The sequence below is a fragment of the Stigmatopora argus genome, chromosome 12 (genome assembly GCF_051989625.1).
Source record: "Stigmatopora argus isolate UIUO_Sarg chromosome 12, RoL_Sarg_1.0, whole genome shotgun sequence".
Taxonomy (NCBI): Eukaryota; Metazoa; Chordata; class Actinopteri; order Syngnathiformes; family Syngnathidae; genus Stigmatopora; species Stigmatopora argus.
The window spans coordinates 8,974,288-8,989,455 of NC_135398.1; the positions used below are offsets into that span (position 1 = coordinate 8,974,288).

Genomic DNA, 15,168 nt, shown 5'->3' on the forward strand with positions numbered 1-15,168 from the left:
TTCCCACCCCTCGTCGCGGCCCTATTTATTTATTTCCCATGAATTTGTCACACGTCAGTTTCGATCTACCGGCTCCATCTGACAGCTCCGCCGATGATCTAAATGAGCTGTCGGCCCGGATCAAATCACTACAATTTTTGGTCCATTACGCGAGAAACCGAGACAAGAATCAATGCAAGAAAAACAAAATCCTTCCAGGTGTCAGCGATGCTCTTTTCAGGAGCAATCTCGTCGGTTCGTGCCAAATTGAAAAGCTCAAAAGGAGCGCGGGGAGCAGAAGAGGATACATTTGCATATTATCACCGGAAAAAAAAGAATGATATTGTCTGTGCAGTATGTGCTTGTAAAACAAAGAGGGCTGCCGCTGTTGTTGCTGCCGGCCTGGCTCTTGAGAGACACTGTTAGTGTCCTCCCACATAGAGCGGAAATAGTTGCTGCTCCTAACAAAACATTGTTAGTGCCTCATTCTGCTCTACGTGTGTCGCCTCGCTCTGTGCACACAATGCACGTTCTTGTTAGCACAGCTTGTCTGTCTATTTACACTGTGCGAGCACAGCCTCACAGAAGTCAGTGCACAGCCGTTGTCCTTTTAAACCAATCATCTGTGGGGAGACAACAATATTCCACAGGATGGAATGGTTTCCCCGTTACAACAATGCCCATTAGTGCCATTAGTGCTCTCAGATGGGGCATTAGGTTTAGGGTTTTTTTTGAATATGGAAAGGAAATGATTCATTCCATCTCAGCCATTTGCACAAGTGCAGAGTCAATTAGAGATGCAGAATCTTTAATTAATGATGGAGTCATTGGAAGAAAAAAACAATGCAATGTGTTCTAAAGGGGCAACATGAGCTTCAATAAACGAGTTTATTGCTTATGCCAGTATTTACGTGACCGGCCGATTCGCCGAAAGACGTTTCGCCGACGGACGTTTGGCCGACGGACAGTTCGCCGAACAGACGTTTCGCCAAAACGGGATTCGCGCGCTCGCCCTGCCCCCGGATTGTGTGTGTACATGTTTTTCAACCTCGGCCCGCGGGCCATATGCAGCCAGTTACAGATAACATTCATTTAGGAATAACAAGGGCATGTACTGCCCCCCGCTGGACATATTTCTAAATACGAGTACGTACTACAATGTGCTGCCAATTTTTTATATTTTTTATTTTATCATTGCGTTTAAAGTAGTAGCCATTTGGACAGGCAATGTAATTTATCAAAGCTGGGGATTGATGTCTGACACTGAGAAAAAAACAACACTAGAAGACTTATGTGAAATTCTAGGTGCCTTGGACAGACTAGAGAACTTAGAGAACAATACCTGAAAATGCCATGGAACACACTTTTACTTCTAGTTTAATTTTAAATAATTTCCCATTATTTTAGGAAATATATATTCAAAATGATTTGCTGAGAACCTTAATTCAAAGATTAATCTCAACGTTTTCTATGCTGGTGTAAATTTTCTGGAGTAGGATTTCTGGATTTACAATTTCATTACAGTAGTACTTACTGTTACTACTACTTTATTTTCTCTATTTCTTCTGTCACTTACTGTTCTGCGTGATCTTCCAAACACACACGATCCGGGGGCGGGCCGAGCGCGCGAATCCTGTTTCGGCAAAACGTCCGTTCGGTGAACTGTCCGTCGGCCAAACGTTCCGTCGGCAAAACGTCTTTCGGCGAATCGTTCGAGTACCCAGTATTTACTATCAAACAAATAAAAGGATCATTCGTAGTAATTGAAGGTGATCGAAATGAAATATGTATACTTTTTATCTATTTTTCTGCCATTGATGGAGATAAATATAATACTATTTGGACTATAAATCGCAGCAGCAATATTTAATGAGAAAGCTGCATTTATTCATATATAAGCCACACAAGACTAGAACCCGCAGGTGTCTACATTGTATTCAGAATATTTACACTGTAAGTCATACAGTCTTGCTTTCAAGGCTAAGGCTTTATAGAAGTCTGGTTGAAAGAATACCATTTAAAGGATGTTTTGGTTGAGGGACAGAAAAGAGCCTGTAATAACAGATTATTGCGTAATCCTCAAATGCATAAGAGTCTTAACTCAACAATTCAATTCAATTGACATATTTTGCTGAAGAAGTACCCAATAATGAGCGTTTCCTGATGGCTTGCCATTTTGAACTTGTGATAAAACACAAAAACACAAGATGCTGAGACAGGTATGGGCAGAATTGAGACTCAAGCACGCTGCATGCTGTCTCCCTCTAGTGCTTTCCTCATAGGCCGACATCACTTATGCAGAGAGAACAGCTGCTCTCACAGTCAGTAGAAACTGAAGGGCAAAATCAACGACACCGACTAGAGGACCCGAACATGAATTATTATCAGTCAGAACCATTGGGGCCTGACGGCAAATCAACAATGACCATGTTTTTATCTCACAATGAGGCAATTTTGTGTGTGTGTAAGGCCCAGGTGCCATAGAGGAGCGTTGGCAGCAAATAACGTGGTCTCCGGCATACTCTTTCATTTAGACTTTTCTGAAAAAGCCATCAGTCAACAGCCTGCTGATTTTATAACGAGCTGTTTGTGTTACGCCGCGGCGCTATCACAAGTGTCCCTGTTGCCCGCTGTCATTCACGCACCTGCAGCTGCATCATTGGGGGGGGGGATGCAACCTGGCCTCCACGCTGCGTCTGCACAACTGCCGCTCTAAATCACAGCCTATAAAAGGGTGGAATCGGAGATGTCGAGAAGTCGATGTACTTAAAATTCAAACCAGGTTTCAATTTGGTGAAAACCCATGAAGAACATCATCCAATCTTTTATACGATGCTTCTTCAGAGATTTTCCGGAGCAATTACTGCTATAAAATGTTAGCTCTATTGAGAAATTATAGATTAGTGCAGATTGTTTGTTATTCTTGCGTAAATGCGGACAGGTCCGGACCCAGGGGCCAGATCCGGCCCACCGTCACATCATTTTGTGTAAATGATGCACATCAACTTTAGTTTCACATAAATTACGAATATGGAAGATAAAATGGTTAAATAAATGGATGAATGGATAAAAACATAATTAATGAAAATGAATGGATAAAAAAGAATATTTTCATGTTTGCATGTTTTCTTTAATTGAAGAAAGCAAAATGAAGTTCAATAATAGTTCAATAAGATTATTTTGACAATGTTGAGGTCAACGTTGTCTCAAAAGGTTCGATCTACTATTGAAGCTTTCAATTTATTTGCTAATCAGGTAGTTGTAAAGGTGTTTTAAAAAAGTGATTCTGCAATTTATGGCGATGTTACATTTGACTGGGTAGGGTTGGCCGCAATCGTTCAAAATTTCAATGAGTTCAATATTTGAATAGTTTGGCCGATAAAATAGGACTCCGAAGTAAAGCAAAACTATGATTTGGCCCACAAAAAACACAAGTTTGACACTCCTGCTCTACTGAAGTATTTTCAGTATGTTCCTTGCTGCCAACGCTCTTCTATTGATCTTTTATACAACCTTGGACGTTGGTTATTATAATTCAGAAAAAAAGGCTGTGTGATGTGTGGAATTGCTGATGTGTTTTCCCCATTTTTTCCACTTTCATTATTAATTTTCCGTTCTCGAAGCTTCACCTCTGAATGACTCCAAAGCTTCTTGCATTAAATGTTGGCCTGACTAAATTGGTTATTACAAGATGCCGCAGCTCGCAGTGACATATGACGGAGACAACATTTTTTGGATCTCACCAAAAAATGGGGAGAAAATATCAGACACTGTACTGTGGTAATGATTTTGGTTTTCCATATAAAATAATATCAAAGTTTTTATTTAACTAGGACGTTTGCTTACATGTAATAATGATAATAATAGTAATCATAAATATTTTTTATTGCCATTGAGTCAAAAACCTTGCTACACAAAGACAACAAATAATAGGATTGAATTTTATTTGAAATCTAGTGACATTTGTGGGCTGTGACTTCTCAGATTCTATTCGAACCCTGACAAGAACAACTTAAGCCAAAGAACCAAAATGAGAATATCAGATGTTTTGAAAATCTGTCGAGCTTTTTTTAATACCACTAAATTTTTAATTTGCCAGTGAATAATACATAAATAACATTCAGGTGTACACAGCACTTTTCAAGTGATGCAAAGCTCTCCTTTGGGGGGTGTCAGAGATTTCAAGGCAAAGCCGCTAGAGGGAAAAATAAATTAGGTGCCTAAGTACATTGATTCTGATTCTTGCATCCTGAAGGTCTGTGAAGTTGTGACTCATGTTGTTGTTGGGGCGTATACACTATAATCTTTTATCTATATTGTTAACTGTGTGTGAGTTAGACTGAAATTTTAGGGATGGATAGCATACGCATAGATTCTCGGAGCCGGATTTTGAATTTTGTGTAATGGTACTGGTTAGTTATTTGTGGAACTGTTATTGCTTGTAGGTTAGCTTTGAGGATATGTACGCTTGTTGGAATTTGAACCAAACCTTTATCAGAAGTGGAAACCATTTGAGCTCCATTTCTCTTTTTTTTTTACAAAAGCATGTTTAAAGACAACTTTAGGATGCAAACCTATGGCTGAAAGTTTCTGAGGTGCGTGTTTATTCATGAGTCATTTGGAAAATATAATAAATATGGTAATGAAATAAAATAAATGTGTTGTTGCCACATCTCATATCACATTTGGTTTTAGTCGAAGTTAGCTCACCTCGGTAACTAAATGCGACAGTTATATTCATTCATTTATTCGATAATTTTCTGTACCACCAATACACTGGTTAGAGCCCCTCACAACACTAGTTTTTAAATCATTGCCGTCACAGACCGTGCTAGACGTCCATTTTAATTGTGAGTGCTAAAATTTATCATTTAGAGCCAGCCTCACAATTAATTGGGTCAAAATAATCTTATATCGATAGTATAGTAGTAATGCTATCAAAGAGGACTTGTATTTCTAAATAGATAGGTACACTTAGTCAGCTTATTGCACTTTAACCCATTTACATCGTTGTAAGCTTTTGAGAATAGTTTTCAATGCAACAAGATACTTTTTGAATGCGTGTTTGAGATTTGAGAGGCAAGCTATTGAGCACAGAATTAATAGCAATGGGACATACAGTACAATATATTACACTACCAGGACATGATCATTAATTATATTCAAGGATAGTATAATTAATAATTCAAGACTATTCTATTCCTTTGAAAGCACGAGGGAGCGGAAAGGCAGAAGGCAGTGATTAAAAGAAACAGAATAAAAAGGATGTGAATGAGAACGCCTCCATTCAGCTGGGACTGAAAGAGTTATCATCATCGAGCTATAGCTCTTCTTAAAAGAAACCCGCAGCCGACAGAGACCTTCCAGTCGACGTTGCCTTTAATTACTCCTGCTGGTTCTCATAAGCATTTAATACAGACAATTTGTACATAATTTAGTCTAGAACTCTGTGTTTAAAGATACGCGGGGAATATAATGTGCTATATATAGACGTGTCAAATTTACATTCAAGCCACTGAGCTTCAGTATCTCCGTTATTTGCTAAAAACACACCTAGTCGCTGTTTAGCTGGGAGGGCCAGTCGCAGCGAATGCATCCATCCGTCACTGTCACAAACGATATTCTCACCAACTGATACTTAGCCTCGAAACAGTGTTGAGAAGAAGCTGTAATCAACTTCACCTCTGAAGCTGATGCTGATCTCTCAGCCTGATCCTCGCGCAGACACTCAAGCATGAAATATGCATTGGCTTTGACGTCCGACTTTGACACACAGCTTAAGAAACTGCATCGGCATCTCCCGTGAGACTGATGCAGCGCTGACAGCGCACAAGTGAGATAGTGCGACTCGGTCACGATCTTTATTTCCTCCGATCCCACCTCCGCTGATAAGAATGTTTCAGATATAGATACACAGTCTGCAGTATGTGCTATATTCATGGTAAAACATACTTTCTTTTCTCACGCTTGAGTGTACCTATTTTTTCATCGAAGTCTATTTGCGCAAGTTTTTATTTTCTGGCTTGAAGTTTAAGGTTGTCTGCCTCCTTTCGAACAAAAGCCATTATTTAGATGAATAAATAAATAGTTAGAAATAAATCAAAAGTAGCCCAGCATGTCTCAGACTTTGGTTTCAATATACTGATTAGAATCGAGGAACTCTATTGTAATGGGAAATGAGCAACCAAGTCCTGTGAGATTTTCAATTCAGACAGTGGAGGCAGACTTTTTTTCCCTAGAAAAGCCACAAAATCTCAACTTCTAATTCTAACCCTAACAAACTGGCTGACACCAAACTTGTGATGTTGCTGACGGAAAAAAACACCGACTAAGTCGTGCTTGAATATAGAATTCAAGTAAACTTCCCAAATATACAAGACAAAACATTAACAACAATAGCAGAGCAAAAAGTAAAAATGTATCTCATGTGGGCCCTAAAAAAGTTGGCTTCTATGGGTCAGGCACATCACTGCGCCCCTATTAAATATGCACCCATCAAAGTAAAAAAAGCTAACAAAGCACAATGAGAATGCTGAGGCACTTTGTGCATTACAGCGCAGACACTGCTTAACCACAGACACAAAGGAAAGTGCATTAAGGTATTTTTTTTTCAAGACTCTGTAGGTGTTTTTCACATCTTGCTGCACAAGTCAAGTAAGGTAATGAGGAGTAAATGGTAATAAAGCACACTTTTTATTCCTGTTCACAGCCGCAAATCAAACAAATTGAGTGGCAAACAGCTGCTATAAACCGTAATGATATACACTGAACCACGTGCAATTGCTTTTTACAATGTTAGAGGGACATTTAAACAACCCTCAATAACAGTAATTTTACTACTTTTATGACACAACATTGGCAGGTAACGCACCAGTTGTTATATCGCCACTACTTGAATAATAAAGAAAGGTTAAAAAAAGAAAGTGCAGCTTTTGTCATACAAGAAGCAAGTATGACTTCAGCACTGAGAGGAAGTTAAAAAAAACCATTTCTTCAAGTACTCACCTTCCATATTCGCTCCACTCGGGACAACTTTCGCGCATTCATTTTGCCCGAAGAGGTCGAGCCTCACAGCAAGATGGAGAGAGAGTAGCAAATGATGAGGATGCAAAGCGAACATGAGTGAGTGAGAGAGAGAGAGAGAGAGAGAGCAATGCAGGGTAATGACCTGGTCGTAAAGTAGACACACCTCCGCCCTGAGTGGGAATAATCCTTGTCATCGTCAGCAGGAGGACATGAATCTCTTATGTCAAATTTAAGTGAGCCAAATATTGCTCGAGATTGCAACTGTCACACCGGCGTGAGCGGGCCACACACATACCGACATTCAGACCCAATCGGAGCAGTTTTACCTTGCTTGCGACCAAAGACTGCAAGGCCCCGATTATCCAAGTGATGGAAATATGATCACTCAGCTAAACCATTTATAGGCCACTCATTAAACTCATTGGCTGCCATTGAGGGCATTAGTCTGTCTAACTGAATAACTGAGTTTTTTATACACTGATTAAATGATGAAATCTTGTTAGAGTATTCAAACATAATTTATCAAGACTTGCACAGATCCATAACTATTAAAATTGTGCAACATTGTTTTTAGCGCATGTTTGCCTCTGCATAGTTGAAACCGATGATGTAATCAATGGAAAACAGTAGTTAAGACTCATTGACCTCATCCTCCGACAAAACCAGTGGCTGGCCGTCAGGGCCTTCAAGCCATTCTCTGCTGGCCTAAGAAATATCTGAATCATATATTAGATTTTGTCCATCAATACTTATTAATTGTCTGTTCGCTTCCTTTCATTGCTTTTCCCCCTGGTTGCACTGCTTCCAGATGTGTTTTCATATTGAAGCATTTAACCAATCACATTTCAGCCATTATTTGTTGCCAGGGTCAGAAATCTGCCTCAAGGCCTTCACAATCAGTTCTGCAGGCTCTGCTGCATTAAACAAGCATCGATAAGACTTGCTTTAACCAATCAGATTTCGAGTTGGCAACACCACAATGCCTTCTCGCAGGCGTTGGGATACGTCATCGTTTTCACCAACTATGATTGGCTAGTCATAGAATGCATTAGCCAGAGCTACCAAACTGTATCTGGAGTGAGCTGCACAAGTAAATTTATTGTTGCGTTGATTTAAAGCCATTTTCAAGACGGACTTTTCAAGAAAAAAAAAGCTGGACATCATTAAGAAAGGTCGGACACCTCCAAAGCAAGCAAGCCTGTCGCAACCGGGAACGAACATTTTCAGCACTAAATCGAATAAAAACGTATCCCAGAAATACGAAAGGACAGGCTCGAGTTTCAGCATTAGCTTCGATGGCGATAGAAAAAAAGGAGGAAAGAAAGGAGGATGGATATTGTGTACAGTTAAAAAGTATGTTTGGTGAGTAAAATATGGCTATATTCCTAAATAATATTTCTATTGTACGAGGTTATTATTGATGATTTTTATGTGTCGCAGCTGTAGCTGCAGTAGAGGTTTTATAGCCATAAAATAGTTTTTGAGGCTTGGATTCCGATAGAAGGCGCTACCAGAAAATGCACGGACCGCCGCTGGACAAAACAGAACGTGAAATTAAAACTGGGTCAGAGGTGGATGCTTCATTAATATCATACCTTGGGCACATACTAAATGAATGTCTTATATTTATACCTCCTGTCTTTACAAGCAGGATACATTTCTATTGTGAACAACTCTTCTATGGCAACACCTCATTGGTCAAAACAGTCTTCATTAAAATTATGAGATCAACACAATTACACACATTCCATTGAAGTTTAAATTGCTTCAACCTCTCATTTCCACTCTGTCAGAAAGAGCTACTGGTTACTCGTTAATAAAATGCGTTGGGAGGCAGGAAATAACCGCTGACACCGAACAGTAGAAATAAACAATGGTGCATTGCCGCCCTCTGCTGATTTCATCTCATTCACCTTTCCTCAAGACATGTAGTATGTTGTAACTAATAACAGACATAAAAGTATGTCCTGAGTGTGAACAGCTGGAATTGAATGCACGTGAGCTATTGTCCCTGAAAATGAATGAGTTAGGCACTGAACACAACACACTAGGACCAGATTGCTGATTTTATCACACCCGTGAAACAAAACAATTTAACATTTCCTCCCCATTAAGTGGTATTGAACAGACTAATTCCTGGAACTCGAGCTGTCCAAAGACAAAGTAGGATGAAGACAAAGCGAACAATCAGCAGACAAACATTTACCTGCACCATAAAACTGCATCTTGCTGTTGTTCAGCAATGATCAGTACACATTGCTTTTAACTCAACACTGGTGTTTGTTTTCCATTTAGCAACATTTCACCCTCAACACTATCTTTCTTGTCATTGCGGAGGGGGGCTCATACACTTGCGGGCTCACAAACAGCTAAAGTGTCTCTTGGTTAAATGGGTGACAGCAAAGGCGAAGTAAACACCCCGAAAAAGGAGTCACATTCTATCTGTGCCTCACAGGGCTCACTGGGCTCAAATGTGACATTGCTGATGGATGTTGTTCTCTGACGAGCTTCTGTCACTTGTCAATTATTAAATGAAGGTGGAAGAAATGCTCCGAGCTCAAAATAAATCACTTTTACAAATGCAGTTTCACCCTATTAACTACATCTACTCTGCCACGAGGGGGCTTGACATCGTAATCATTAACTCATGTTGATGAATAGACAAGCGAGACACACAGTTATGGGAGGGTTACTATATAAAGGCTTGTCCACAAATAGGTTTGCTTCTGTTTCTCTGCTTACCCTCCAAGTGAAATTATTAAGTTAGTACTCTAATAACAATTATTGTCAGTTTATCCTGTCTAGTATGTGGATATTTTGCCTTCTATCGCCGTCAGTGACGGGGAATAAGTTATATTTGTTAAAAAATCTTTGGCTCACCTTGTGATATTGTAAATAGAGTTTAAATCATACACCTTTTTAAAGTGCTGGTGTCCCTCTGTTTGTAATTGCCATCATACAGTAGATGACATGGCATGAAAAAACTATTTGTCTTACAGTATGTGTGAGCTTCTCGGACAGTGTCAAAATGAGATATACCACTCTCTCGACGTGGGGTGTGTATTTTATCAAATAGGGTGAGGATTTCATTTGTCCAGTGGTTGAGATACTGGGGGACTAATTTGGGCATCCATCCATTCGAGGATATTATTCATTTGAAGATAAGTATAGTTGGAATTGCTGCATTCTAATTGCATCGTTGTCTCATTAGGAAGCAGCCTGGAACTCACCCCATTAAAAAAAGTATGTATCTGTTGGACTGGTTGCCAGTCAATCACGGGCTACATAACCAAACACGACTGAACCGACTGCCGACAGCTGTCAACTGCTTCCGCGTCTAAGCAATTGAAAGAGTTTAGCGCCATGTTTACAGGTCAGCGTCAACATCAAATCCACCAAAGCTGCGGCAGACAAAGTTTTTTTCCCCCATAGTTAGATACATTCCAGTAAATACACAAAAAACTAACTTTTAATTCCCATGATACACAAACCAATACTGCGAGCGGTTGAACATCAATCATCACACTTGAACTCGCCGTCTTTGTCGAGGGGAATTATTTGACAGGCTGCCAGCTCCAGAACAGTCAATTGATCAATACTGCGACCCCACACTGCACCTCCCACCGTACACTTCTACATCCATAAATCGTTATCAACTCCCCCCATCACTGTTGGGCTCCATGTGAGCTCTGCACACTCAACTTCATCACAAGCCCGCCATCGACTCTAGGCTCAGGGAAAAGCAATCTTCCACCCTCCCTTTTCTGAGTCCCACCCCGAATCCGCTTGTAGCCTCGAGGAGTGCCTGGAACTGACGCCCAACACTCTGGATAATCACAGCTGTGCTCCGAGCGCAGGTGGGTGCAAAACAAGTTCTAAGAACAAAAAGAACAAAATAATAAGTAGATGGAATTTGCACAACCAACAACAGTTTCAGCTTCGCTGTGACACGTTTGTTCCAAACGGCTACTTTTCATTTTCGGAGAATGTGCAAACCAAAATTACAGTGCACAACAAAGGGCTCAAATGGATAGAAATGCATGTATTATTTATCAAAAGACTAAAGAGACCTTGAGCAAGAGATGGAGTCATTACAACGAAACAACAACAACACAAAACGAGGTATTCCCAAGGGATATCATTATTTGACATAATGCAAAGCAGTTATAGAACATTCTAAAGGCGTCACAGTGCTACGTATACTGTTTTCATATCTACATATAACTACCTTGAATAATGCCTGTCTCAGTGAATTTCAAATTAGATGTGATATAATTTAATCCAAAAGGTTTATGGTTTACACCTTTTGAGCTGCTGTCAATCCGAACTAGCGAATTCTGGTGCAGAGCAAACCGTCGGTTCAAGACCTCGGTTCGGTGACCTCGGTTCGGTGACCTCGGTTCGGTGACCTTGATTCATTCCCGAGCGACAGGTAGTGCGGTTCGCTATATGTGCAAGTATTAGGATTCTATAGCCATGGGCAAATGTTTTTGGTTAACATTACAGATTGTGCTTAGCAGTACCCTGGCTATGTCTTGGGATTCAACCTGGCGCAATGAAGAAACAGAATGTCAACTTGATATATGGGCACAGCCACCTGATGGTGTAGTGGTGCATTCGCCTGATTTTTGTGTAGGTAGCGTAGTATTGATTCCCACACAGTGGCTGTGTGTTTGTGGGTGCCAATAGTTGTCTGTCTCTGGGTTTGCCTTACAACAGGTGACCAGTTTAGGGTGTAGTCCGCAGTGTGGAAAATTGAACGGATGATTATTTGGGCAGAAGCCAACATAAAAACCATGCTGGAAAATACACATCCAAATGCTTATATATTTAAGATGTTTAGCACCAAGATGAAGGAGAATAGTTTATGAATTGATTTTTCACTTGTTTTGCTGTGATACCCTGCTTAGACCGTTTTGCCCAGTGATTGATCGATGTTTGCACGTGTGGGTTTGTGCGATAATTACAATGTGAAAAGGAACCGTATGAAACCAAAAAAGATATATTGTATTTTTGTCAGGCCCTAAAAGACTGCTATGTACTTTCCTGGTGTGAATCTATATTGCTTCTTCTCTAACTCCACTTTTGCTGCCAGTTCCTCTTATTTACCTATCCATACAATTATAATGCCTACGTTCAATTCATCATTTTATCAAATGTTAGCTATTGACCCATTGTTCTACCTTGCAACCAACCAAACTAAAGTCAACCAATCAGTGAAATGACTTGACTCTACCCATCTGCATTTATGCCAACTTGTTTACCTTGCTCTGTATACCTATAGCTAATCTATTGACCTAGACACATACATACGGCCAACTACACTTTCGTGAAATGAGCATGTTGTATCCTCAGGAAATCAGGATGACCTTGTAAAATGAGAGGATGTGTCACTACATTATTTTTGCCAAGCAATGAAATAAGTGTGCCTGCGTTTTTGTGTGTGGCAGAACTGTGTTGCCGCTGTATCATGGCAGAGTTGATAAGAGAGTGTGCCTGTGTGACACAACAGATTAGTCGTGCCACGTCTCAGCCAAGAAAAAATGAGAGGACTCGGGAGAATTGGTTGCTCGTTTCCGCCGCTCGAAATCTCCCTGGAAAAATATAGTGGAAATTACTATGCTCCGGCTTTAAAGTTCTGCTTTCATCATTAATAATTATTTTCCAGATCTTTCTCTTTTTTATCACAAGAAATGTTTTTTTTAAACACAATGTTTACTCCTTTAAGGGAATAGACAATGAGAATTCCATTTTAAGCACAGGCAGCAAAGGGAATGGTTGAGTGGTTTTCCTCAAAAACTGAAATTTTCTTTCTCTGAAGTATATTTGGCTTCGAGATGCTGAAATGTGCGTCTTATCATCAAGGCGATAGGCGGGGAGCTCTAATGATGTGACACTGCTGATCAGTTTTTCTCTGCCAAAAAAGGATAAGAGCAAATACCGCGTGGTTTTGATGTTGACAGGTCAGGTGATATCAGCTGGTTGACTTCTATTAAAAGGTAAACTTGGTACTTGATTCCATAGTCAAGATGGTGAAATGTTAATTGAGATGCAATTCTTCTCAGAAATGACCTCATTTTTTTACTAATTGTTTCCCAACCAAGGTGGCACAGTGGTTGAAGGGTTAACACGTCCACCTCACAGATAAGCAACAGGGAAGACGAATGAATGAATCTTTTCCAACCCTATAGATACAAATGAATCACATTTTTTCCCTCGCTCTTGTTGCATGAAGTACAAAGTAAAGGGAAACACTTTTTTCTTTCATCATAGCACACGCGTATTTCTGATTTTTTTTTTCACGGCAGAAGCCTGCAATTAAATGTCAGACAGTCACGAACACCAAATTATAATGTTCCTTATTATTATAATCAAGAAATAAGTTACAGAAAGAAAATGAAAAATGTTTTAAATGTGAAAAGTACTTGCACAAGAAGTAAAACGGGAATATTAAAGTCAGGGTTGTTCTTTTTGGTAGTAACAAAAACAAGTTTGTCTAATCAATTAATGCCGTTGTTAAGAATTCGACCGGGTGAAAATGAGAGAACAGAAATCTAGCCACAAGTTATTGATCACATTATTACATGGAAAAGATTGTGTCTTTGTTTCTGTGTTTTTTTGAAACACAAAGAGGGGCAGAATAGTCAACAAAGAACATTAGTTTTTTTGTTCTGTTTTCCGTTTTAATTCCAGGATAAAAAAAACTTAAGAATTTAACAATTTAATTGGGGGGGAAAGAATAGCATTGATTTTTCTCTCTCCTTAAGACAGAAAAAAGAGGAAACATGGTGACTGTTTTTTCATGGAGAAATGCCAGGGGTAAAACAGTTTTTCTTTTACCACATGAATAATTAGCACAACTATGAACTGATGTGAGGATTCAAAATGTCAGCTGAGGATGCCTTTTCCACAGGCTCGTCTAAATGCTTTCTTTTCCGCTATGATTAATATTCACTGTCAGTAGCTGTAATAATAGAGGAAATGACAAGAGAGCAGACATAAATGCTGATTTGCTTCTGACAGTGCTGATAAACGCGCTATCAACAACACTTAGACGTTGTTGGCGAAGGGGAGTAGGTCACCTGTTGCTATGCCCCATGGGAACATAGGAAGGGGTGGCAGGTCGATACTGACTAATTCTGTCCAATGTGACACACAAGTGCTGTCACTGAGAGTCAGATTGATCATTTTTCTCGGGGAAACACAAAATCCCATCGGCCGCCTGAGTGGACACGAGCAGACGTCAGGCAGCCTGCATCGTGAGGGCTGCGTCATCTCCAGATGGCAGACAGAACAACCCTGGTGTGTGTGTGTGTGTGTTTATGTAGATTTTTTGCAGTTGTTTTTTTCCACCTAGAAAGCTCGAAGTCCTTGGGAAACAGTAGTCCATCTAAAGCACCACCGGAACTGTTGTCCCAGTATACCATATATACCAGTATATGTGTGTGTGTGTGTGTGTGTGTAAATTGCCAGCTTTCAGCCTCGCCCTTTCCACCTTTGCAACCATGGCAACGTCGAGCATGAGGTCCTGCTGAGAATTGTGCACTACTGTCCTAAGGTGGGGGTGGGGCTTTTTACTGGCAACTCCCATGTCCTCTTAAATACCTTAATAGACATTTATTATCTGTTTATATTGGGCCCGGGGTCTTCAATTTAAGACATTTTCAGAACTGCTTTAGCCTTGCAAGAGCTCTGTTATACAGCTGTTTAGCCTTCAAAAATGTCAGGAAGATGGCATGTAGCAGGCGTGGCAGATCCATTACGACTGGAACGCCATGTTTTCAGTGAGACTAAAATAAAAAACAGTTGAAATGTTGTTAGGTACACATTTGCCTGCACAGCAGCCGTGAATTTCGTGCTAATTAAACGCTGAAATTAATTGCTTTTTATAATTTATGTAGAAAAGTTCTGCTAAGGACACACTGACATTCCTCTTTGTTTTGTATATCTGTCAAGATCCACCGGCTTTAATTTACCATAGAGTTGTATCGCACTTTCTCCCTCAAAGATAACTTGCAACTTTGTTTGTAGAACGAAAAGGTTTTGCAAAGTCCATATGTGAAGTCACATAATGTGCCACTTTAGCAAAAGGTGGCATCTTAAAATTTAAACAAGATGAATTAAAGGATGCCAGTTGATAGCCCGCAGCGACGGGAAGATAAA

General features: G+C 40.0%; 1 protein-coding gene and 1 long non-coding RNA gene across 3 annotated transcripts in view; one reads left to right on the forward strand and one right to left on the reverse strand.

Annotated features, from left to right (window-relative positions):
- LOC144085327 (uncharacterized) overlaps positions 1 to 15,168 on the forward strand; it is a 78,148-nt gene that overhangs the window by 28,036 nt on the left and 34,944 nt on the right. The gene's annotated exons all lie outside the window — the stretch shown is intronic.
- The window catches only part of dpp6b (dipeptidyl-peptidase 6b), a 59,378-nt gene that overhangs the window by 27,687 nt on the left and 16,523 nt on the right, over positions 1 to 15,168 (reverse strand). The window lies entirely within an intron of this gene.